General features: G+C 30.5%; 1 pseudogene; it reads right to left on the bottom strand.

Moving 5' to 3' along the window:
* Positions 1–26,588, bottom strand: part of LOC107438784 (uncharacterized) — a 55,650-nt pseudogene that overhangs the window by 1,762 nt on the left and 27,300 nt on the right.

A 26,588-nucleotide genomic window follows, 5' to 3' on the forward strand; every position in this document is an offset into this window, starting at 1 on the left:
TATATATATATATATTGGAGTGGGCAGTGCTATTAAAGTATTGCTGCATATCTTTAACTAAAATATAGAATTGCTGAAAAAATTACCTCGTTTAACAATAAACTACAGTTTTGAAAAACTAGCAGTTTACATTGCTTAGACGCTATCACGAGTTCTAATTTAAAAAAGCAGTTTCAGAACATTCTTTTACACCCTAAAATCTTTTAGAAAATGCATGAAAAAAGCATGCCATTACCAAATAAATATCATCGTTAATCGACATTGAATAAAACACCGGAAAAAATTTCTTTTTTTAAAAAAAAACTATTAATTTATATATAAATGGATAATTATTTTTCTATGAAAAAATGTCAGGAACCCAGAACTTAAGTATACAAGAAGATAATTTAGTTACAGTGATGAACTAATTTATAATATAGTAATAATCTGTATTTCTAAGTATTTTGAAAATTTAACATAACTTTATATCAGAACTGTAGATTTGGAGTAATATTCGGGAAGTCGAAGAAAATTTTACGGGAGTCTGACAATTTGATTTGGAAATACTTCGACTCCAGTTTAGCAAACATTAGGTTCTATAATTAAGAAAAAACAAATTTTTTGAACTTGTAAAAATTTTTTAGATGTATATTTATAATTAGTATGGGAACAAAAATATTACTCAAATGAACAATGTGACAAGTACTTAAATTATAGCTTATTACAAGTTCATCACATTGGATCATTTTTGAATGAATTCAAAAACCAAATATTTAGCTCATTTACAATGTAAATGAGTTAAAATAAGAAATGTAAGCTAATTTTGAAAATAATTTTTTATAGTTCCTTTATTCCAGAACTGTTCCTAAAAACACGTTAGGATTCGCGCGCTATGACTTTAGCAATAAGCTTGCATAAGTAACCTTTTTATATCGGATTGAATCTGCCTTTAAAAAACAAATCTAGAAAAACCTTATAAAATCGAGGATGAACCATCATTCGTAAATCAAGAATAGAAAGCATTCTGAAACCGAAGATAAATTCACCTTCTCAAAGATTATTTTAGATTTTATGACCATTGCTGTATAAATTAATAATTCACCGTATAAATTTCCCTCTTCAGACAGCAAAAGTATACATTAAAAATAAAAATAATTTCTAGATAAATACTGCAGATCCACAATTTGCTATTTAATTATTTTCACACGAAGATGAACAATTTTAACTAGTTTAACTTTTATGTTATTGTTAAGGGTTCTGAAAACTTACGTAAAATATTAGTAATTAAATTGGAGTAAACACTTTCTGTTGAGAAATTTTTAAATCAAGCTTAATTTCTTAATTTGAAACGGTTATTTACAAATTCAACCTTTTGAAAATGAATAAGTATTCCAGTTGAAATAAATCATGCATTTTTATGATGAATTAATGTTTCAAGCTCTGTGAATAAAATAAAACAAATTTCATAAGAAAAACTTGAACTCAACTAAATGTTTTGTCCATTGATTTGCGCAATGTTTTTTTCCAATGGAACTTAAACACAACATTTTATTTCATTTAATATAATATTTTTCATGCATGAAACTTTTTTTTGCGTTTTAATGAATGCAGATTAAACATATTTCAATAAAAATAATCCAACATTTTATAACATTTCTATTCTCGGCCTAAAATAGGCTAATAAGAAGAGCGAGTTTTCTCTGATGTGCAAAATGGGATTATATTTGGCTGACGTTTGGATAGTGTTGCCTACTGTTGTCATTTATCCTGGATTTGTTTAAGCGAATAACAAAAAAACTTTGACATATTAAATGCTTACTTCTTGTTTATGCAGTCAATGTCTTATTTAAACAGTGATAAACAATCGATACGACGTTACTCAATTTTTTTCCTTGTATGAAAAGCCCAAAAAATAAATCGCTGTCTCAATTCTTTTTCCTTTTTTTCGTAACAAAATAATTAAAAAATTTTAGTATGTGTTATTTTTATTTCAATTTTATCATGTACTAGAAAATGCTAGGCGGAGTACTAAGAAATGTTTCGCAAAGCTCTGAGTGCATAGATTGAGGAACTCTGATTTAGACTACCTTGTTCTCTTCTATTTTTAATATGTATTAAAAGTAAACTAAATTCTGAGAAATTAACAAATTAAGGAGCTTGACGGAACTGAATTCGGAAAATAAATATTTTTTATAATTTTTAAGTAAGAATTAATTAAAAATTTTAATTTTTAAGTAGGTAATTTTATATAATATTACTTCTGTAAGCAATTTTATATTACTGCTATTGCAAGTAATTTAAAATGGGGCTATGTTGGTTATTTATTCAAAATAGTAGCTACGTAAGTTTAAGAAAGTTCCCTAAACAGTATCGTTATTTCACCCGACTTTGGAGAAAGCATAACTTTTACTCTGACAAAATGGGACATTTAATGTGATGGAACGTGATATTTATGATTCTAATTACTAAGAATCGATGTTCAAAGCAAATATATCCAAGAATTCTAAGCACTTTTTAGAAGACTTATATTTCTTCCAGGACGTGAAAAAACGTCACGGCAAAAGTTCAGGCATTTTGTTTTACTCATATAAACTATTTACGTCCAAATACTGTAAAAAAAAATACAAAAAGCCATTTTAAGGACAAAATATCTTTTTAGTTACATTAAAAAAAACGATATTGTAAACACTTTTACATTTGATTCAAGGACTTAACAAAGCTCCTTAACAGCAATTATTTTAATTATCTAAGCTTTTATAGCTGTTCATTTAATTTATTTAGCAAACGAAATTTAAATATCAAGCCTAACAGCAAACAAAACTTAAAGGAAATGTTTCGTTTGGTGGGGAACTCTAGTAAATAAATTTATTGTTGCATTTATACAAATACTTGATCTTGCTTAATTCGCATGCGTGGATTTCAAATCTGAAATTAGTTTTGCTCCAGGAACTACAGATTTTTCTTAAAATAACGTTTTTAGTTTATTTTTTTGAAATGTTCAAGAATGTCGGAGTGTTTGGAATGTTTGGAATTTCGAAACGTCCAAGCTTAAAAATTATGTATTGAACAGGGGGTCACGCAATCGTTGTGGCAAATTTCCAGAGAAATTAATACTCGTCATCAGGATTAAAATTGCTTAGAAGCCCATGCCCGAAATGTTGTCGAAAGCGTCTAGGGGAGCTTCCCTCTTATGACCTGTTCAGAAAAACACGAAGAAAGAGTTCGAAATAGGGATGCACCCCTAGAGACATTCTCGGGCAGAGGTACCCTTGCAATTTCAAACCTGAGGATGTGCCTGAACTATCCTAGAAGTTTGTTACGACATTTTGTGATCCCCGGTTATATACACTACAGTCTCGATAACTCGAGTCTCGGTTGTTCGAGTTTCCAATAAATCCGAGCTAGTTGGGAAAAAAAGTCTATCCTGCTCCCAAAAAATGACAAACGCACACATAACACAATTACTATGATTGATTTTACTACTATTACTACGACTGAATGTTGAAAAACCTGAATGACAAAAAACGATATTGTTTGTTCAACTCTGAAATATGTGAATAGTGTGTTGAAACTGAAAAAACATTAGACAATTATTTTAAAGTACAATTAGCCTGATGCAGATAATGTAATGAATATTGTAACTGAGTTTAATGTAACAAATGTTCCCTGATCCTCTAATGTAAGTAAATCTTTTTGAAATATATTTTTCAATTAAATACTGAAATTTAAAGATTGCTTTGTTTCCATTCATTGATTAAATTTCCAATTTTCGATAATTCGAGTTTTCGAAAGTTCGGTCTCGTCTACCTCGAATTATTGAGACTCTACTGTATAACGTTTTTATACTTGAACAATTCAACAGAAAAAAGCTAAAAATGATGTCTTTAAAAAAACTGTAGTATGAAGAGAGAAATCTATAGCAGATTAGAAATCAGTGCCGTGAAAATATTCCAGACTCGTTAAAAAATCTCATGCACCAGAAAATAAAAATAAAAATTGTTCCCCAATGTTAATGTCTCGATTCCTTTTAACCTTTCTACTGCATTTTAACTATTACTTAAACTTTTCGTTCTGAATAACTATTACGAATCATTATCAAAAACATTCCTTAGAAACTTTTGTGCAATTTTTTGAAGGACTCGTGAAAGTCTTGACAGGAATGTTAGACTATAGCCAATAGGTAAGAATAATTAATGTGAGGAGACAAAAGGATTTCCCTGAATTGTTGTGTTACCTAGAAGTTAGGTGATGATGAAAATATAAAATAAATAATTTTTAAGAATTTGCGATTCATAGTTACGCTCTCCTTGGAATTTATTTGATATGTTACTTATTAATTCGAAAATGATTAAAATCAATGTTTATCTTTCGTGAGAGCGAAAATATCTTTTAACACGTTTCTATAAACTCGCAAGTCTATATTAAATATGATGATCTCGCGGTTCAATTCATTTCAAAACGCCTTTAACAGAAATATTTAATGACAACAAAAGGAACGATGTCAAAAAAACAGTGTCAAAGAGGATTCTGAATAACAATGAACTTTATATTGCTGCGCAGAGCGCCATCTGTTGGTTTTTAGAAATATTAACAGAGAATAGAATGGTTGCTTCACAGTGAAATGACCGGGGTTCGGATCTTAGCGGTGACTGGTCGATACGAATTCTGCACCCGGTTCGCGCCGACCAGAATGCTGACGTAAACAATCATGGGTTAGAATCCCCTTGCCGTAAGGCTAACCGTGGGAGATTTTCTTGGCTTTCCTCTCCACGTAACGCAAATGCGGGTTAGTTCCATCAAAAAGTCCTCCACGTAGAAATTTCTCCCAATATTTGATCCAGAAACTCTTAGGAAATAGAATTGTAATGCTTTAAGGATTAAGAAAGTAAGTGTTGTGAACAACGACGCAGCTGTAAGTCAATTTTACATGCAACAACCCAGCTGAATGATTTCCCAGCTTTGTATTCAAAGCATCGCCAACTCTGGAATATTCCAGCGGCGTAAGAATACGTAAAACTAATTTGCATACCTGCACACTATTATCGCAAGTACAAAACCATTTGCACATAGCTTAAATAGAAAGAAAATAACGAAATTTTGATTTAAAGGGCAGGAACAGGATTCAAATCCACATATTTTTGAGTGGAATTTCTTTGCTCTAACCACTCAGTCATAGAAGAAGCAATTTTTTGTGAGAAATCATTACATAGATTTAAGTTAGGTATTAAAACATGAATTGTTTTAGAACACACAAAACTTTTGATTTCAATTTTTCGAAATACCTCTTGGTGTTTGCTAAATTAAACATTTTCCTTCCCATTATTAGTTTCTCCCAAAGTAAGATGACTAAACTCGCAAATTACTATTTCACATCATTAAGATTTGATTTGATTTGATTTGTTCATTTACGTCGCACTAGAGCTGCACAATGGGCTATTGGCGACGATCTGGGAAACATCCCCGAGGATGATCCGAAGACATGCCATCACAATTTTGATCATCCACGGAGGGAATGGCACCCCCGCTTCGCTAGCCCGACGACCTGCACGCGAGGTTGAGCACTTTACGGTAGAACAGTTTAACGAGGACCAATACCGCACACCCTCTGTCCCTTTGCAGACTGATCCAAGTGGTCACCCACCTGCACACTGACCGCAGCCTGTGATGCTTGCCTTCGGTGATCTGCTGAGAACCGTGTCTATACTTATANCGCTAAATATCATCTGTTCATGACTTAATAATAATAATAAATTTTAAATAATACAAAAACAAGCAAATGTTGCTGTTTCTAAACCCGCATGATGCAGTTCAGCCAGAGCAAAAACCAAAAATCTCTAAAAAGTCTAAAAACAAATACGGACCTCTTAAAATCTGGGGAACAGTGAAGCATAAGCATTTGAGAATATGGATACAAGCAAATGTACACTATTAAATTATCCATCCATAACAGCTAATTGAATGATTTTATTGTTTTAAGTTTTCGAGGAAAATTCATAGACATTTTGTAAGTGAACAAGTGTTATTTCTCCTTTTCTAATAATACTTTCATTTTCAATATTTTTCTTTTTAAAAAAAAAAGAACTGACGAATCAAAAAGTTAGTCAATTCGAGTCTGTTATCAATAGTTTGTTATAAAAAAAAAAGACATTAAGAATGCAATAATCAAAAATTTGACCTAAATATCAAAGACGAAGTAGAAAAGTTCTCTTCAGAGATTTATTGGCTCTTTATAAATTGATAGCACATCATTACATCGCAATTTTATTTTATAACCGTCGTTGAACAACCAATCAAATTTAGGGTTTACGACTAGATGTTTAACTCCTTAGCCTTGTAGTTTTTAACCCAATCCAGAAGACTAGGAACTCCTGGATAAACCATTTGGAGAAATTTGCCTTCGTGGAGGACTTTTTGGTAGAACTAATTGGCATTTGCGTTACATGATAGAGAAAGTGTGTTGACCTCCCACGGTTAGCCTGACGACAATGGGACTCTAACCCATGATCCGTCTACCACTGAGGATATTTTTACGTCATTGGATGGCGAACGCTCTATCCCCTGAGCCACCACAGCTCTACAGTACCGCTCAAAAGTATCAGTACACCTAGAAACTTATAAAAAAATGGCTAAATTCAAAGTGTCATAACTTCTTTAAAAATTATCAAAAATGCTTCTGCTTTAGCTCATTTTGAAGCTTAAAATCTCTACTCTTATGTACTTTAATTGTTTTTAATAAATTTATTTTGCAACTACTGATACTTTTGAGCGGTACTGTACATCATAGCAATTGAAAAGATTTGGGTAGTGCGCGTTATATTATTGCGAGTTTTTAAGACAGTTTTTAAAATTTAGGATTTGTATTTTATAAAAATGCCAACATTTAAACAAAAACATTCTGAAAAATCATAAATTTTAAAATATCTAGTAATAATTTGTAATACTGGAAAAATTTTACTCCAAAGTCTTAAAAAAAAATCTTTTATAGTATAATAAAAAGCCGTTGATTGAATTGCGATCAAATACTCGATTTTTCAATCCAAATAAAATAGTTCATTGCGTAATACACATTTTTTACCTTCAACTTTGTTTTTAAACGAATTGTTTTTAACCGTACTATGTAAGAAACCATTTTGTTCACTATTGAATTTTCAGAAATTACTCTTTAAACAGTTTTTTGTCCACTTTATTGCTTCCTCTAATCATTGTCGTCCCGCCTGATGTCGCTGTTGAAAACAACATCAAAAAAATGAAAAATGTTAGAAATAGAAACGAACTTTTGAAACTTTAAACTAAATCTAAAGCTCTTTTGTTATCTATTTCTTTTCAGCGTTGTTTTATTCTGAAGAACAAGTTGTTGGGAATCGTATTTCAAGTATTTCAAAGAGAAAGATAAAACATTTAAAAAAGAAAATAAGCATTTTGAGAATATAAGAAAATATTGTAATTTTAAATTCCTTCATGATCGAATAAACGTGAAAAAGTTATATTTTCTACTCGGTGTGTTCTGCAAAAAACTATTCTTATATGAATTAAATATAATCTTTCTCATGTATGTGAAATATTTCTTATGTGAAAGATTATCTTTTGTATTGTGGGGGGAAAAAATTTAGAAAAAGCTTGATTAAATTTCCAAAAATAAATATTTGTTATTTTTTATACAAATATAATATATATGTTTTTAAATAACTAACTTCATATTAATTTGTTGACCTTAACACGAATATGTAGCTTCTAATGATTTATTCCTTGCTTAAAATTAAAAAAAAGAGTAAACTTTAAGACAGTAGTGAAAGAAAACCATATGCCATGTACAGTGCGCGAAAAAAAGAAAGGAAAAGAAAAGCGAACCACCTTGATTAACTTTTGATCTAATGATCAGATCTTCGCGCTCTAGGACTCAATCTTAATAGGTCGAGAGGGTGACCTCAAATATGTTACTGCTTAGTGTAAATACTTAAAATATCGTCTGCACTAATTAATTAGCATATTCGAGGTCACCCTCTTGAACCATTAAGATGGAGGTTAGAACGTGAAGACGTATCCGGCTTTTAGAACGTGTCCGGCTTTTTTTTTCTTCTTTTTTCTTTTTTCGTCGTACTGTTCATGATGTACGGCACGCAATAAAAAAAAGATATTACTGTGAATAACTTTCATCTATTGATCTGATTTTCACGTACTAAATTTCAATCTTAATAGTTCCAGGGTGTGACTTTAAATTTATTAATTAGTTAGTGCTAACTATCAATTAAGTTTCAAAATAAGACGCAAAAACGTACTTTCTGAATAAACATATAATTCCATGTACACATTTGGATTCTTGATCCTTAAAATATGGGGGTTAGCAAAATTTCGATAAATTGGATCATAATTGTTTTTTAGCGATTGTCACAAGAAACGACCAAACAATATCACCGCAGCAAGTTTAGTAATTTAAGATAACCGTAATCTTGCTAAATTGACAAGAAAAAACAATACCCTGTTTTTCTCCGTTGCAAAGCAATGAAGTTAAGAGAATAAATAAGAATGAAATAAAAGCTAAAACTTTTTCATTCAACATTTTGTGATAGCTCGAAAAGCCTTATTCATTAATAGTTAATTGAAAATAGATTCTCAAAATTTACTCTAGATACATTTCATTTTCGCGTATACTTTAGGTGCATTTCGATGGTTTATTTGTTACACATTTTATTTATTTTTTCTTAGTTGCTTTAAATTATTCAAGCTATACCCTTTAATACATTCATAGTAGAATGGTAAATGGGGCTTCCAAAGCTTTTCTTTATCATTGATGCCGCTAAAACAAACAAGCAAAAATAATGGAATACAAATAAAAATAATGGAATAGGAAGAAGAAAAAAAAGGAGTAAAGTTTAAACAAAAAACTGCTCCTCGGAGCATTAGCTCTCTTGTCTCCTTATGACAAAAGTCTAAAAAAATTGCATTTATAATGTCTGTAAAAGTATGACGATAAGTAATTCTCTCGTTAAAAGAACGCTAATTTTTTATTACGTATATCAAATCTACGTAGATTTTATTTTCAAAATAATCAAAAAAATTTCGTGCGAGAAAATAAAAAAAGGTTGTCAGAAAATAGATTAAACAAAATAGAATAAAAATCTTCGTAGAAGCATAAAGAGCAGGGACATATAATGAAGTAATTGGTCAAATAGTTCTACGAAACACGCGTGACCAGATAATTAAAAATTTAATTTTAAAATCAAGACGCTTAGGATGATATATGAAATACTGAAATATCTTAAGACGTTTAAAAATTTTAGCCACGCATTCGACAGTTTATCAGGATCGGCTACTCCATACTATTTGTAAAACATTACACTCAAAACATTAAAAAATCTTTTCATATAATCATTGCTGATATTACAAGAGTTTGATTCATGAGTATATAAGGATACTTTTTACAAAATTAATATCTTTAATTAAGGTTTTATTGTTTAGTTATTAAATATATATTATGAATAATTGATAAATATATTATTCCAAATGTATACATACCAAAGCACATTACTGAAATTGAATTTACTGAGGAATGAAAAAGCGACACAATAAAATTTTAAAAAAACGCTGATGAATAAAACATGAAACATGTTTTTAGAAACTTGGCGTTCACTAAATATATTACTTCATTCAAATCTCTTTACTAAATTAAGTAAAAATTAGCAGATGATTTTAAGAGAAACATTAATAAATTAAATATATTATATTTTAAGTGTTTAAAAAAAGAAAATAAAGAAAAACGAGTTCGAATCGAAACAACGAAAAAATCATGAATGAAATTTTTGCCACATGTGCGTAAGTCAACTTCCCTGTAAGTCTGTCATAATTTGGTATTAATTGTTCCATTTAAATATTTATTTCACTGCCGCCAGTTTACTTTTTAAAAATAATAAATTTTAATTTTTACGGCTTCTATTAAAAAACAAGTGAAAGTTTAGATTTCTCAATAGTACGTAGTACTTAATGGCATGTATACGTAGATTAACATGGCATAAAATAATTTATGCCTCATAATTCAAAATTTAACGTCCACTTTTAAATTAAATAATAAAAAATAATAAATGATTATTAAAAAAAAAATTTATGAAATTATCTGTGAGTAAACTGGTTTTGTCAGTGAGTATAAAGGTTTTTAAAATTGCTTAATTGGTTTTAAAGATATGACCACAAACTCAAAGTGAAATCAACCTTAAGAGCAATAAACTTTCATCCACTTTTCTGATTAGGGACACAGTTTCCTGATTGCGGTTTCAAGGATCAAAAATCAATACATATGTATAATACATAAAGTACAAAAATTATATTGGGTGATAATTTTTTTGCGCAATGCAAAATATCTATAAAATATGTTACCAATATTTTCAAAAAAATATAATTTGTTTTTATATTGCCCTTTCTTTTGATAATTGTTTGGATTTTCTTTTTTTAAGTTCATCATTAAAATATATATTTCTTAAGCTTATTTATATCTTATTTTATTTTATAACAGACATTGAACAGCCGTCCCAATTCTTAGTTGACGGCTATAACTGTCCAACTCCGTAGCATTGTAATTTCGAACCCAACCCAGAAGACAAGTGAACTCTTTGATCAAGCATTGGGAGAAACTAGTTTTCGAAGCGGAATTGTTTATGTTACTAACCCTCGTTTGCGTTGAGTGGGGATGAAAACCGCTGAAACCTTCCACGGTTAACCTGACGGCGAAGGGATTCAAACCCGTGATCCTACTACCACTGAGGATAAGTTACGTCAGCACTGTCATCGGTGTGAACAGGGAACAGCATTCATACCAATCACCCACAGCAGGTATCCAAACCTGGGTCACGTGATTGGTGTGCTAATGCTGCATCTCCTGAGCCACCGCGGCTCTCATAAGCTATTTGAATTTTCCGACTCTTCGTAAGAAACCATCGTATTATTGTTATGCCCTAGGATGATTCTGCATTTTCAAGTCAGTCTGACAATTTTAGGTTAATTGCTGAGAGAACACACATACTGATTAGAAAATACATGTCATTCATTGCTCAATTAGCCTGATTTATTTCAGACAGGTACAATAGTTTCAGACTAGTGAAGACTTTATATGAAAAGTCATAATGAAGGTTTATTGCAATAAGTCTAAGCAGTTTCGTTATGATTGAGTAATACATCCATTTCCTAATTCCATTCCCAAAAGTAATTGATTGAGTAATACTTCCACCTCCTAATTCCATTCCCAAAGGCATATAGGCTTATAGTAATAAGCCTAAAAAGATAAGGTAGATTAGAAAATGCTGGACACTTCTGCAATTAGCCTTGTGTATAACAAGGTGACGACGACATTTGCAACGAGTCATAAAACAACAAACACTAAGCAATTACTAAGCTAAGTACGTTTCATTTTTGATGAAATAATTTAAGTGACTGACTTCTTGAAATTTCATATAATCTAGCAAATCCTCGGACTCTTATAAATTTTACTTTTGTAGATTTAAACTTATTTGATGTACTTCTAATCCCATTTTAACATTTCAACAAATTCCCTCATGACACAATACATTAAGCCCATAATTGTTTACCAACTTTCACTAAATCTTTTCTAATCCTTTGTCATTAACTTCACTCCGTTTTATATGTTCCTATTTTACTCGTTTCAATACAACTAAGAGGCTCCGCCCCCTGCTCGCTAACGCTCTCCGACCCCCGAGAATTGCTACGCAATCCTATGTGCTTCACGCCGTGAACCATGGCTCGCTGCGCTCGCTCGCCAATGAACACAATGTTCTAGCACAAAGACATAGTATATTATCATCAAAGACATAGTATTTTATCATCAAAGACATAGTATTGTACTTATGTAGAAGAATTCTATCAATGTTCTTATTGGCTTTTAAAAAAGTATATTAGCTATTTAGATTGTACATGGTGAAAAAATCAAAACATTAGCTAAATGAGAAACATATTAGCAAAATAAATTATCAAATATTGCAGTTACTCACCTAAATTCAACTAAATGTGTATAATAAATTAGTTAATGCTAGAAATTCTGAAAGTTTTAGAAAAAAATTTTATTATTTAAAAATATAAACTTTAAACCCTAACTTTTCCTTGTGAGATAATAACCCTCAAAAAGTCTTTCATTTTCAAGAACACAAAAATTTGTTTTATCGCCAAATGAAATATTTTTTGGTGATCAGCATTATTGAAATCAATTTCTATATTAATTAACATTTGTGATAAAGTACTTAACATTTTAGAACAAAATAAGGATGTCTTACATACAATAAATTAAAATGCATGGCCGTTAGCATTACCCGAGAAATACCATGTGGAGGTCGCCATGCTGCATTTCTAATCGGGGAGTTTTGATATTGGCACTTCCCCTTGACTACTGCCAATACTTAATATTGCACTTGATCTCTGCAATCTATGTCTTCCATAACATTCCTCAACATTTTCTTGGGCTCTTCGAACACGTTTCATTACGTTTAAAAGCCCTAGCAGCTTCACTAATATTCTGCATTTTAAAGCGTGAAAATTCAATGCATAAATAAACGCGAAATATAAAAAAAATTCAATGCATTCAATACAAACACTTAGACGTTTTTAAGACGTTTAGGTAGCTCCCAGTAGAAAAATATCAATTCAACAGCGGCCTTTTAAAGCATTCTCAATTCAATTAATTAATGAATTCCTAATTGAGTTTAAATTAAATATTATCATGTTTTTAGGGCATGAATCTGAATTGAACAACCTGATAATGCTCACTCTGGTTATTTTTTCCGTTTTTAAAAGCGCTATATGTTGAGCCACCTCATGTGACATTTGCCATGTGACATTTTTAGCAGCAATCATTGGTCAATTATCTAACGTTGCCATTCGGGAAGTTGTAATGAGGCTTTTTTTTGGTGCCGTGTAAGAGAAATATATATATAGATAGCCTTTTGAGTTATGTTATATTTAATCCAAATGCTGCGTTAACGGAAAATGTGCATTAAATTTTTAATAAATATCTGTTATTATCCAATTTTTGTTAAGGTATACAAGAGTATGAAAATAAAAATTTTCGATGAAAATTTCGATTTTTTTTATTTTATTACATTTAAACTTTAGTGATTTAGCTTTCCAAAAGCATTTAAAAAATTTTACTACGATTTTTAGAAATTAAGTGACAGTTTTTTTTTTTCATATGCTCTCATAAGAAGCCAAACGGAAGTGAACTCACGAAAACGCAACTAATATGTTTTTTTTTCCTGCTTTGGTGTTACTAAAACTTTTATTCATTGGAATAAATTATAAAGTTAATGCAAATGAAATTCATTTTCAGAAATTAATTTTCGAATTATTCTTTTTCTTATTTTCAGAATTTTTTTGCATTTTCAATGCATTTTCTAAAGAACGTTGTTTTTGAGAAAAATTTCTTTACGCTAATACGCATCACAAAAAAGTTTATTATAGAATTCTTCGAAATTTTGATTGTAAATTTTGTATAATGTTAGGAATGTTTTGAACTAAAAGCTAATGTCTAAGTTGGAGTTTGTCATTTTTATCAAGCTTTAAGTTAGAATATTTAGAATTTTTCTTTAAAAATTCGATATTGAACAACAAATTTAGCTCTATTTTATTGGTTTTTTTTTTTTTTTTTAAATTTTTTTTTATGATTTGTAGTTTAAAACGCAGGTAATCACATTATTGATCAAGAAAAAAAAATTTGAAATTTATGCATTATAATTTGTTCTAGAGCTGTTAGCATGACATAACACTTTTGTAGTTTTCAAACTCCCTTATTTTCAAAACATTTATAAAAATTTTTAAAAATTATAATTTTAAACTCCTTCTTGCTAAACATAAAATTAAAGCTTTAATTGAGCCTTTTAAAAAATAATGTGTCGAAACCTGTCCGGTACCTTAAGCTTTCTGACAAATACCGTGACAAATACCGCATATCAACTGCTATTTTAGAAAGAAAATAAACTTATATAGTCTTAATTGACTTTAATATCAACTGAAACCATAGCAATTTGTTTCAAAAACCGTGGTGTCTCAGGGAACAGAGCCCTCACCTCCAGGTTCAAATCTCAGCGATGGCTGGTCGCTTTGAATTCTGCACCCAGCTCAAATCGACCACAGTGTTGACGTAAAATATCCCCAGTGGTAGATGGATCTTAAGTTAGAGTCTCCTTGCCGCAGGGCTAATCATGGGAGGTTTTCGTGCTTTTTTCTCCATGTAACGCAAATGCATGTTAGTTCCAGCAAAAAAAGTCCTCCACGAAGGCTAGTTTCTCCCAGTGCTTGATCCAGGAATTCCCTTGTTATCTGGGTTAAGCTCAAAAATACAAAGCTACGGAGTTGATGATTGGTAGTTGCAAACTCAGAATTGGGTTGGCTGTTCAAAGCTTGTTATAAAATAAAATAAAACGATCTGTTTCTAAGTAAAGTCGCCCTTGCTTCGGGCGATGCAAAAGCTCTTACTTGCTAATCCAGGTAAGTAAACTTTTCCAATCACTGCCTGAAACGCTTCTTCTAAAATGACACTTAAAGGATTTCCGGATAATGCAACGATCTGAAGAGAAGGCATTTCTGTAAACAAATTTACTTCCAAGAAACTGATTCGATTGTCACTGAAAAATAAAACATAAAACATATCAATTAAACTAACGTGCCTGATATAATTAGGGAAACTCAACAAAAGTGAAACATGTCAAATTGGACCGAACTTTTAAATTGATCTACAGCGACCTAAGGCCACCTCACTATCTTGAAAGTTAACCACTGAAATATGTCAAGTTTGCCGGCCAGATGACCGAGCGGTTAGCGTGCCTGACTGTGAAGCCATAGGCTGCGGGTTCGAATCCCGCTCTGGGCATGGATGTTTCTCTCTCTCTTTGTGCTGTCCTCTGTTGTATGTATGATGTGTGAATGTGGCCCACCCTATAAACGGGTTTGGGGCAGTGTGGCGTGGGCAATGTTGCTCGCCTCCGTGACTTTGGTTCACAGGTGCCCACTGGGTAACGTGAAATGATCAACAATTCTGACATAGTATAGGCAAAGACTCAAATTCAGTGCCTGCCATTGGAAAAAAAAATATGCCAAGATTATCTAAGAGTTTGTTAAATGCTATTCTAAACCCTTCATAAATTGCCCGACCGGTAAAAATTTCTAGGAAATTTCCTATGCTGTTATGATAAGTATAAATTGGCAAAAAAAATTTCAGAGCTAACCTAAACCCCTTTGTAAGTTGACCGTATGGAAAAAATATTATATTACATAATAACGTATATTAAATAAGTTATTATTATATATGTAAGAATTACATCATATAATATGGAGAATGATGACTCACTTTCCTCAATAAAATGACCACTAAAGCAATATATACAAAAAGCGGTCAGATCTCACTCATAGAGTAAACAAAATGTAGTATTTATTATAATGTTTAGTTAATGTTGTGATGGATTCAAATTGTTGCCTTAAGTATACATGCTGCATTAAGTATTTGCGCTTGTAACACCGCAACTGGAAATTTTTTTATTCTTAAATGCTGATTTTAATCTGGGGGCCACATTAAACTGTTTATCTTTTAACGCCTTTTTTATGTAAAATCTCGTTCGGACGGCTGGGATTAGCTGTCTGAGTCTTACAATTTTACGATTTTGTAATTAGTTTAGTTTTCTGTTCATACAGAGTGTCCTGAATTAAGCTGATGTTTTTTTTTAAATTCCTTCATGGCTCGAGAGATAGAGTGCTCGCCTCATAATGAGGTGTGCCAGGTTCGAATCCCAGTGTTGGTTGGTAGATACGAAATCTGCTCCCGTCTTACACTGACAGCAGCTTTAACGTAAAATACCCCCAGTGGTTGGAAGATCATAGGTTAGAATCCCCTTACCGTCGAACTAATCTCGAAAATTTTTCGTGGATTTCTTCTTGTTCCACAAATGTGGGTTCGTTCCATCAAAAAGTACTCCACGAAGACAAATTTATCCCAATACTTGATCAAGGGTGAATCTAATCCAGAAGAAGGTAGCTTTTCTTCTAGATTGGGTTCAAAATTACAAGACTACGGAGTTGAACATTGGTAGACGCACACTCAAAATCGGGCCAACTTGTTCAACGACGGATATAAAATAAAATAGAATTCCATCAGAAAAATGGTTAAAGTTAAATGAAACAATACTTCGTTTTAATATTTCGTACTTAGCGATTTTTTGAGACAAGACATATTTTTTTCTCATATAGTTTCTGTTTTCAGTTCATATTTGTTTGGATAGATGGCGCTGCAAGCAGTAAGTATTAAAAAAATATTGAGAATCACATCACAAGTTTTCGGAATCTTTCAATCAAGGAAAATTCTCAGTAAGATATTTTCTGAATGTCCACCGTCAGTCAAAATCATGTGCTGTAATACGGAGCAAGGAATACATTACTATTAGATATAAACCTGCACGCAGTCTGTCTTAAGAATTCTGAACAATATCAGTATTTCTGGGAGAAAAAATTTACGCACTCTATAACATAAGAATAACATTTTGTTAATATAAGAATGTTCTATTATTTATAAATGGTATGAACATGATTTAAAGATTGCTATCTTGACAAATGAGGTATTTGTCGGTGTTGAACCTAATGAAACCATTCCCAAGTCAGTAAGACTAAAAGTTCAGAAGTCATCATAATTTTATGTATAGTCGATATACATTTTAATATATGCTTATTAACGTATTTCGCAATGTTATCGAAAAAAATGAAGTATTGTTTTTTATGTATTGCTTTACATAATCAAAATCACATACATCGAATATATAGACCAAAACAATGACAATAGAATTAACCCAATAATTTTTTTTTTTTAAATAAAAATTTCTATTTATATATATTTGCGCTTCAAATATTGCTATATAGACAAGTGAGGTAGAATTTTTATGCATTTTTTACGTTAAACCCAATAACATCCAAATGAATTGAAAGAATAGTTTCAGAACTGAGTGTTTTCTAATTCAGTTCAGCCACTTTTCTACCTAAACTATTGGGATCATATTTTCAGAGGAATGGTTTGTTTAGGAAAAGAACATTTTTAGTGTTTAATTTCATTTTAAACATCGCATGCACTAATTATCAGCATATTTAAGATTAGACCCTTCAACCATTTAGATCATATTTGTTATTTAAAATATGACAATTGGATCAAAAGTTAGTAAAGTGTTCTCTTTTTTTTTTTTTTTTGCGCACTGTACATTATTAATTGGAGGGAACATTTTAAAAATATGATAAAGCCTAATATACACGGAAAAGTGGGTTGGAAAACTGAACCATAATCTAAGGAAGAAGGAAGTATCAAGTATTCAAATCCATTAGGAAAATATATGTTTATTCAATAAGAACGTTTTCTTTCTGATATTGTCACATAAAATATCGTCTGTAGAAATCAGTTAACCCATATAAAGCAAGATCACATCCTAGTATGTGAAATTCCGATTTTTTTAGATGAAAAGATGAAAGGTGAGATCAAAAGGTGAATATATATGGTGTTCTTTTTTTATTCTGCCCACTATACCTCTTTGATCTAAAAAAGCTTTAAACTGAAAAAACATTAATTAAATTCTTTTTAGGTTTAGTAGAATAAAAAGCAAACAAAAATACACGTGTTATCGGTTTAGAAACTTTGAAATCTTGTTTCTATGCATCAAAGAGAGAGAGAAAAATAGAATATTTTAATTCAAAACGAAATAGTTCATAACATTTCTCAGAAACTTATTTTGAAACGAGAATATTTTAATACCGAAAAACATTAAAGTAAATATAGTTTGTTTTCATATAAACCTGTGTTAAAAATGAAAAGAGTTTACAGTGATCCATCTTTTGAGTTTAAAGTGTCTTTCAACAAAATAAATAGTTTCAAATTATTTGCCTTAGCTTGTTTTCCGATTCAAACAAACTGGAAAATATACTACATTCTGATTGGAAAAAGATTGAGAGAATTTTACTGATTTTCTCTTTTAAAAAAAGAAAAAAAAACATGCAAAAAATTAAAACCATTTAAATTTTCCAAAACAAGGGCCATGTCAGGAATACAGATTCATTATTGTTAGTTTAGAAACTAATTAATCTCAAAATAGCGCGTGTTAATAACTAAAGTATGTAACATTTATTTTTCTATACAATTGGAAACATGCTTTAAAGTTTTCTGTTCTTACTCATAACTTAAGGCCATTTACATATTAGAATGGGAATTTTTTTTTCATAGACTTCTACATATTTGGTTTTGACTAATCTATTTATGAGCTTTAAGCTTTTTAGAAAAAGTATAAGAGCCGCAGTTTCTCACTGAATAGAGAGTTCGCCCCACAATGAGGTGACCCAGATTCGAAACGAATTCTGCTCCCATAGGGCTAACGTAAAATATTCTCAGTGATAGAATATTCTCATGGGTTAAAATCCCCTTTCTATCAGGCTAACCGGAGGATATTTTCGTAGTTTTCCCAACCATGTAACTCAAATTTAGGTTAATTCAGTCAGAAATTGCTTCACGAAGGTTTGTTTGTCCCACTGCTTGATCCAGGAGTTCCCTTTTTTTTCAGGGATGTATTTAAAATCACAAGGATACTGAGTTAAATATTGATAGTCATAAACTTAGAATTGCATCGGCTGTTTAATAAAGGAAGTTAAATAAAATAAAATGAAAAAAGTATAATCTCTCTTTTTTTGGACATGACATTCTTATATGAGCCAAAGCCTACTTTAGATTCTTTATGCATTTAATTTTCTTCTTCATCAAGGTGTTCTAGTTTGCCTCTCTCAGGGTTTTAAAGTTCTTATCAATGCAATCCAATAACCTTAGTCCATTTATTTGGTTGCCCATCGACTTAAAATTGTAGACTCAGGATGTTAAAGAAGAGAAGTTTATACTGCCAACAATTCGCAACAATCTGTTCTGCGATGCGAATTAATTTTAGGCCGTTGATAATATTTGCCTCTCTATACAGCCTGAACAGTTCATTATTCCATCGGAATATGACTGTATGTGTCATTGATGTTTTCTGCGCCAAAAATTCTTCCCAAATAAATTACTCTCAAAGATAGCGGGTCTATTTTTGAAATTTCTGGAAAATTCTTAAATCTAATAATGAGATAAAACGACGTGTATAAATAGATTTTATAAAAATATGTATGGAAGCTATTACAAGTTAAAGGTGATGCTCCGATACATGATTGGTAAAATAATATCTGAAATTTGTTGAGTTATTTTCTTGAAAATAGTTTGAAATTTCGGATGTTTAGAAAGTTGTTATATTTTAGGGCTATACCGGTTTAAATATTCTACTCGAAACTTCGTAAGATTGCTTTTTGTTTTTATTTGTGATTATTATTTTCCGGTATGGATAGGTAATATTTGATAAATTAAAAACTCAGTACTATTCAGTCCTTAGTACAAAGGCTTAGTATTAAAGGTGGTAATTAAAAAAAGAAGCGGTGAACATTTTAAGCTATTTTTTTCTTCATTTTTTTATGTAAATATGATATCCTCCTTCAACAGTATTATTTGAATGAAATTGAATTCCACTAAAATCAGTGATCTACCGAAAAACTAAAAACAACGGGGGGAAAACCGTTAAATGCATTATTTTAAAGTCTAATTTTTCAAACTTTCTTAGAAATTGATAATAAATTTTTTCAACAACCACTACTTTTGTACACCACTTTTGTTTTTTTCGCTAAAATTAATGAATTATGACTATGAGTTAAAATCCCTGAATAACAGATAAAAATCATTCAATTCCAGTTTTCGTGGTTTTCTTTAGATACAACGCAAGTGTGGGTTAGTTTCATCACGAAGTCCTCCAAGAAGGCTAGATTGTCCCAATGTTTGATCCAGGAGTTCTCTTGTCTTCTGTTGGTTGGGTTCAAAATTACAAGGTTGGAACATTGAAAATCGTAAACTCAGAATTAGATCGACTGTTCAAGTGACGTGTTCAAGTTATAATATAAAATATAAAATTAAGCAAAAAAATTTTCTTTTGTATAAAGTCTAGGGAATAGGAAAAGCGAAATCTCGGGAATAGTCTAATTTTAGCCCAATAGACACTCAGATGTTAATGGAACCACACTATATAAAGCAACAAACATATTCCAACCAATCAAAATGAAGAATAATTAGTTTTTTTTCATCTGATTGTTTTTTATCTTTGAAGATTCAGTTAGCTGATTTGCAAACAGAATCTTCAAAGGTAAATTGCCCTGTATATAATAGTCTCTGCAGTGCAGTTCAATTTCTAAAATCTTTTACACAGGTGAACAGGGCCATTGTAGCATTCCTTTCGTCCACTATGATGTCATGTTCAGTTTCCAACATAATTTATCTGAATTGCAACTATCCTCTCTGCATAAAGGTGCATAGATTAGTACATTAGCTTAATAAGCAGGCTCTCTGGTTTTTAACTCTAGATGGTTATTGAGTAAGATTTTTATATTCTTGAGATTATTGTGTGCTCGTATTTTTCCCCCACAAAATTTTACAATAAATATTCAGTTAGCAGTAAAAAGTTCAGATACTCAAAGTGCCGATTCTTTTCATTATAAAACCAATTTTTTCTACAATATATCATCATACATACCTGAGATCTATTTCCAATAAGCTTAGAGGATTCGGTGGTAAATCAGTTCTTTTAATGGTTGTTATTTTATTCCTTGGTACTCGAAAATGTGTCAAGTGTTCGAAGTTCGAGAATGCACCACTTCCTACCATCTGCAGGTCACTGTTGTGGATAATAATATCTCTTATTTTTCTATCTAGGATCTGGGTAAAATCCGAAGATAAGCGATTCAGTCCACAGCCATCTATCTCAATAAATGCAACAACATCGGGGATAGTCGATTTTATTTGTGATAAGGGTGCCCAATTCCACCCTAGATTTACTTTTGCATCTGATATTCTAACCACAGCTGACTTCGAAAAGCTGACATTTTGAAATGCTGACGTCAATGGAGTCGGTTCAAATAGATAATCAAATGTAGCGTTTGACACAAAGAGGTAAAAGTTCTCGACATTCCCAACGTTCGAAAAGAAACCTCGAGGGAAGGAAAAGTATTTTGCCGTTCTGGATGGTGAAAGAAAAATTCTTGCATGGTTGAAAAAATTTTGATAATATCTGTAATAAATCCAAAATAAAATGATAAGTATATTAAAATACGCAAGAACTTGAATAGATATAAAAACAACTTGTTTAAGATTATACAAGTATATTCTTAACTTTATAACTCAACTAAAGTAAAAAAAAACATTTCCGCAACAGCCCCTTTGTGGGGCAAGGGGGTCATGGAGGATAATGCTCCATAATTTCATGACCAACGGCATGATTGTGTCAATGAGGTCAGCCCTGCGCACAAGCCGCCTTTACTTCCATGCAAGTTGGTGCCCATCAATCTGAAGCTGGGTGGGCTTCAAGTCGCATCTGGAGATTTATAACTGAACTACCATTAAGATGATTTCTTCGAGTTCTTTAAACAATGAAATAAAACTTTTTAACAATGTTGAACACGAGTTAATATCGGAATGAGAAAAAAATATATAAAACTTAGGCCTATTATTATTGAGATCAGAAGGAATGAAGAAAATATAAAAATCTTCAGTAACCAGGTTTATTTGCCAGGCAGAACTGTGATGTATTCGCCTTTTTTAATTCATTTTTAAATAAGAAATTTTAATTTTTCCTTTGCTAGTACTAATCTCAATGAAGATTGAATTTGAAAACATTGTGAAACCAAGAAATTTTTAACAAAAAATCACTTAAGAATGTGAGATCGCAAACTTTATCCGGGAGACAAGTGTTCCAACGGCGCTGTAAGAGATGACGCATCTTATCTTGGTCATATTTTGTATCCGCAACAAGCTGTCTAAAGCATTAAGCATAACCCGTTGTAGGAACGGTCTTTAATGCATCACATGTGTATAAATTCAATAGAAATAAAATATTTAATATATTCTTTCGTATTACATATAATATGAAACTTCCTAAGGTGACTTTGCTTAAGCGTTTGTGACGCCATATTCCTATGTTTTATTTTTTTCGTTTTTATTGATTCTTTGAAACATATTAAGTGGCGTAATTATGAAACTGACAGTATATGTGCCTTGAGCTAAAAAGAGCATTTTTATTTGCCTAGTGTTGCTAATTTAAATTAATCTACTTAAATATCAAAGATTACACTTGAGAACAATTTTTTTCTGTTGTTTGAGACTTTTTAACGAATCTTGGATATTTTCACGTCAAGATTTTAAAATCTGCAATCGATTTCTTTCCCCGTGCTACAGTTTTTTTACATGCCATTTTCAGTCTATTTCTTGTCGAAATATACGAGTTTAAAAGTACATTTTGAGGCAAACTTCTTTGGCAGTTATTGCACATCATCAGGATTAAAATTGCAAGGAAACTTATCCCTGAAAAGGTCGTCATATGCCGCTAAATGCGCTTCCCTATTATGAATTGTTTTTTCGTGTGCTTCTAAGCAGGTCATAATAGGGAAACTCCCCATGTGTTGCGTGAGAGAAAATTTCCGGGAATGGATTCTGTAGCTATTTACATGCAGATGATATTTCCTAACTCCCCTAGAAATATGCCTCAACATTTTTACGCACTTCCCGTTATATATACCATTTTTAAACCTGTGCATTTAGACAAAATATAGACTAAAAATGTCATTTTTATATTTAAAAAATCTGTAGCTTTAGTAGCAAAACTAATTCCAGATTCGAAATCCCCCACAACCGAATAGGACGAGATCAAGCATTTGTGTAAATGTTACAAAAATTTCGTTCCACAGTGATATCAAATTTAAGAAATTTAAAATTTATTTAACACACAAACTACATTTAAACTGCAATTCTCTTTATTGCATGCACCACAAAATTAAACAAGTGGAAAAGTAATTTGTTACCATTCATGAATTGATTATAATTTTTCTTGCTGAAATTAGGAGTGTTATAATTCATATCGTATCTCCAATAAAAATGCGTGTGTGTTTTCATTATTACACGATCCATTATTAAAATTCTATCATAAAGTAATGTTTGTTTTAAGGGGTAAAAGATATTTACGCATAAAGAAAGACAAAATCTTCTACGTCAAAATAAACTATTATGAAATTGTTGATGTGGCATAAACAGACATAAGAGAAAATTTTTCAGGCTTAACAGTTTTTATAATACAATTTTAAAAACCTCGGCTGTTTGAAGTTTAAATAGTTATATGTTTATTGAAAAAATTTCCGGAGAAGGTAAAAAAAAACATTAAAAGTAAGCTTAGTTTATAATAGTTTAAAAATGGTTACAAAAATTTTAAATTTTCCGCTCAGTGTAAAACCATCATATATGTCATACTTGCTAAAAATATTACGTAATGTAATAAATACATACGCGACAAAAGATTGCTTAAAATGAAAACAAATATATATTTTTCCCAAAAACTTACCACATTTCCATATAGTAAAGTTTAATATCCTTAAAAATTAATTCAACTATAAATTTACTAAAATGTGTATTTTCTTCTTTAAATAATATACTGTCTAAACTTATTGTAAAAGAACAGAAATAAAAAAAATTTCAGAATGTTAGTTAATGGATAAAATCCTTAACAATTTTTTGATAGTTAAAAAAATTCAATGTACGCAAAAATTAGTTCATTAAATATTTTGTAAAGATTCAACAAAAGTTAGAGTTTGGAATTGAAATGCATTTAAATGATGTTGTTTTTTTCTATGCATTTGCATACCTAATGGAATGGTCGAAAGAAAATGTTTTGACATATTAATTGTTATTCTTTCTTAATAAAAGTTCGTCGTTATTAAAAATTTTAAGCAGTGTTCATTGTTTTAAAAGCCAGAACAAAAGATTCTCTTTGATAATTTTCTTTGCTGTCTACAAATTTTATATTTAACTTCATAATAAAAAAAATTGACGTGTAATTAAAATTTTTACTTTAAGGCACAAATTGTTTTCAATTTTTTGAATAGTTAGTAGATGAGCAAATTTGAATAATTCGTTTTTATGCATTTCCATACTTCACTTTTTAAACTTTCTAAGGAACTGTTTTTAACTCAGTATTGAAAAATTTATCATAATTTTTGATGTAATGAGTATAACACATTTTATTCCTAAGTTTATGTAACACAAAACTTTTCGAAGTGAAAGTTATTTTAGCGCAATTGCATTATGCAGTGCCTGATTTCAGGGAACATAATATTTTGTCAAAAAATTTATTTTATTTCGAACCTTTCATTTTGCTCATTTGCTTTACTTCCATAATTTAGATTTAATGTTTTTAAATATTTTCACAAGTCTTGCAATTTTACGAAGTCGTATTTTGCTAGTTCGAGAAACTTAGAAACATTTTATAGCTACGACATTACTTTTAAAAAAGAATAAAGTTAAAAATGATTAAATATGACATTTACTGTTGATTAGCTGTGATGCTCAGCAACTTTCTTTGTGATGCTCAACTGAGATGCTCAGCAGTTGATTTAGTCAAAATGAATTGTGCTCATTAAAGTAATAATTTTTAGATTGAAAAGAACTTTATGTATAAAAAATGCAAAACTATATAAAAATAAATAAATTAGTATTATTTCTTATACCTTATAAATATTTATATTTATTAAAAAGATGCTTTATGAGGAATTAAAATATTTATAATAAAACAAAAAGAAAGCTTTTTGAAAAGTACACTCAGTAAAAGTTTTAAAAGTTTTTTAATTGAATTTTCAATTTAATTTATTTAAACTTAATTATTAATGAAAAAAAAGCTTAGATTTTTGACTTTTTTTAATTAAATATATGCTATATTGTATATACCAATGTTACAGATTTATAATATCATGGATTTTATTTGTTTTCAAACTTATTCATTCATTCACTTACTCGACTTTTCACTAATTAATCCATTTTTTGATTCAACCATTTAATCATTTGCCTATCAACTACTTTATCAATTCACATATTTGAACATTGATTGTTCAGTTTATTAACTGATTTTTTTCTTCACTGATTTAATAAAGCACCGATTCTTTAGTTTTTTGATTAACTAATTCGTTGATTTATTAACTCGTTTATTTTCTTCATTCGTATCTTAAACTATTTTTTACATATTCCTTTACCATGTGAAAGATTAAAAGAAGACGGTTAAAAAAGTTTCATAGTTTCTCCAGCAATGTAAACCTGCAATGATATACTTTAATAGTTAAAGATAAATTATTTCAATAAACATGCAAAAGAACTAACAAATGTACCTGCATAAAATAAACCTTTCTTGCATTTTTGAACAACTAAGAAAAATACCAGAAGTTATGCTCTTCAATCACATTAATATATTGTATAAAACTATTTTTTTAATTTAGAATTATGATACAGGTGCCTATTTTTATTACAACATCGCGTTACATGATTACATTTGCCTACGTTGGTTACATTTAGCTCAGATCTAATGTAAATAAATTAACACGCACTGTTCCAAAAAAAGGTTCTTACAATTTTAATCAATAAAATTTAAAGATAGTGCTTGAACTTTCTCGTTTCACTAATTAAAATAGTGTCTAATTCTATTTCTTTCCTTCAAGAAAGGATTTTTGGTGGTAAAATTTTCCCCGTAATCAAAACAAAATTGATATAAAAAAAATTTATTACTTTAATACATTTTTTAAGAAAAAAAAACTAATATTGCTAGAGTGGCACTTCGATTTCTTTTTCTGGTGTTATTAGTTGAAATAAATTTTATCAATTACCTGAAAATCAGCAACATTTAAGGAACCAAAGCAACTGCATCCACAGTTTTGCTTACTCCAAAAACAGGAACAATCATCAGGTATAAATTTATCATCAGTTACAGAGTTTTCCACATATCTTGAAACATGAGGTGCATTTGTAGTCGGAACTGGTAAATTCAATGTACTAAAAAACTTTTTTGTGTTACCTGATAAGTTTTTTGGTTCCGCTGTTGTATATGTCCTGTTATTTAAATGAGGTAAATATGTGGAGGCCATAAAGGCTGTTTTTAAAAAATTTTCTCCATTAACATTTAGCATACCTTGGGAAGAGTTTCGATTGGTATGAGATAAATCAAAATATGGATTTTCACTTTTAATTAAGTCAAAAGAATTGTGATATGACTTCCGAGAAAAATTATCGTTAAAATATTCGTCACTCCATGCATTATTTCGAAAAGGAAACTCTTCGATTTTCCTGATTTTATGCTCTGAGTTCTCGTTTAATGGTCCTGATCGTTTCTGGTTCAACAGTTTAACGATCTTCTTCCGCTTCTTTATCTTTCTCCTCTGTTGATGGAGTTCAGACGTCAAGTTTTGTTGAAGTTGTGATTGACGATGGGTATTTTGATCTTTCAGCAAATGTTTACTTATTCTAGCTCCAAACGGTAGTGAAAAAGTTGGCAGATTATCACTTTCTACGTCTTCCTTCTTAGATGAAATAACTGTGATGTTTTTTATGTGTTTATCACTTTCTCTTGAAGTACACAGTATATATGAATGAAGAAGTATGGCAGAAAGAAAGATAAAATGTGCCATTTTAGCAATATCTGAAAGACATGAAGAAGATTATCTATTAAAGATTCAAC

This window comes from Parasteatoda tepidariorum, chromosome 1 (genome assembly GCF_043381705.1).
Source record: "Parasteatoda tepidariorum isolate YZ-2023 chromosome 1, CAS_Ptep_4.0, whole genome shotgun sequence".
NCBI lineage: Eukaryota > Metazoa > Arthropoda > Arachnida > Araneae > Theridiidae > Parasteatoda > Parasteatoda tepidariorum.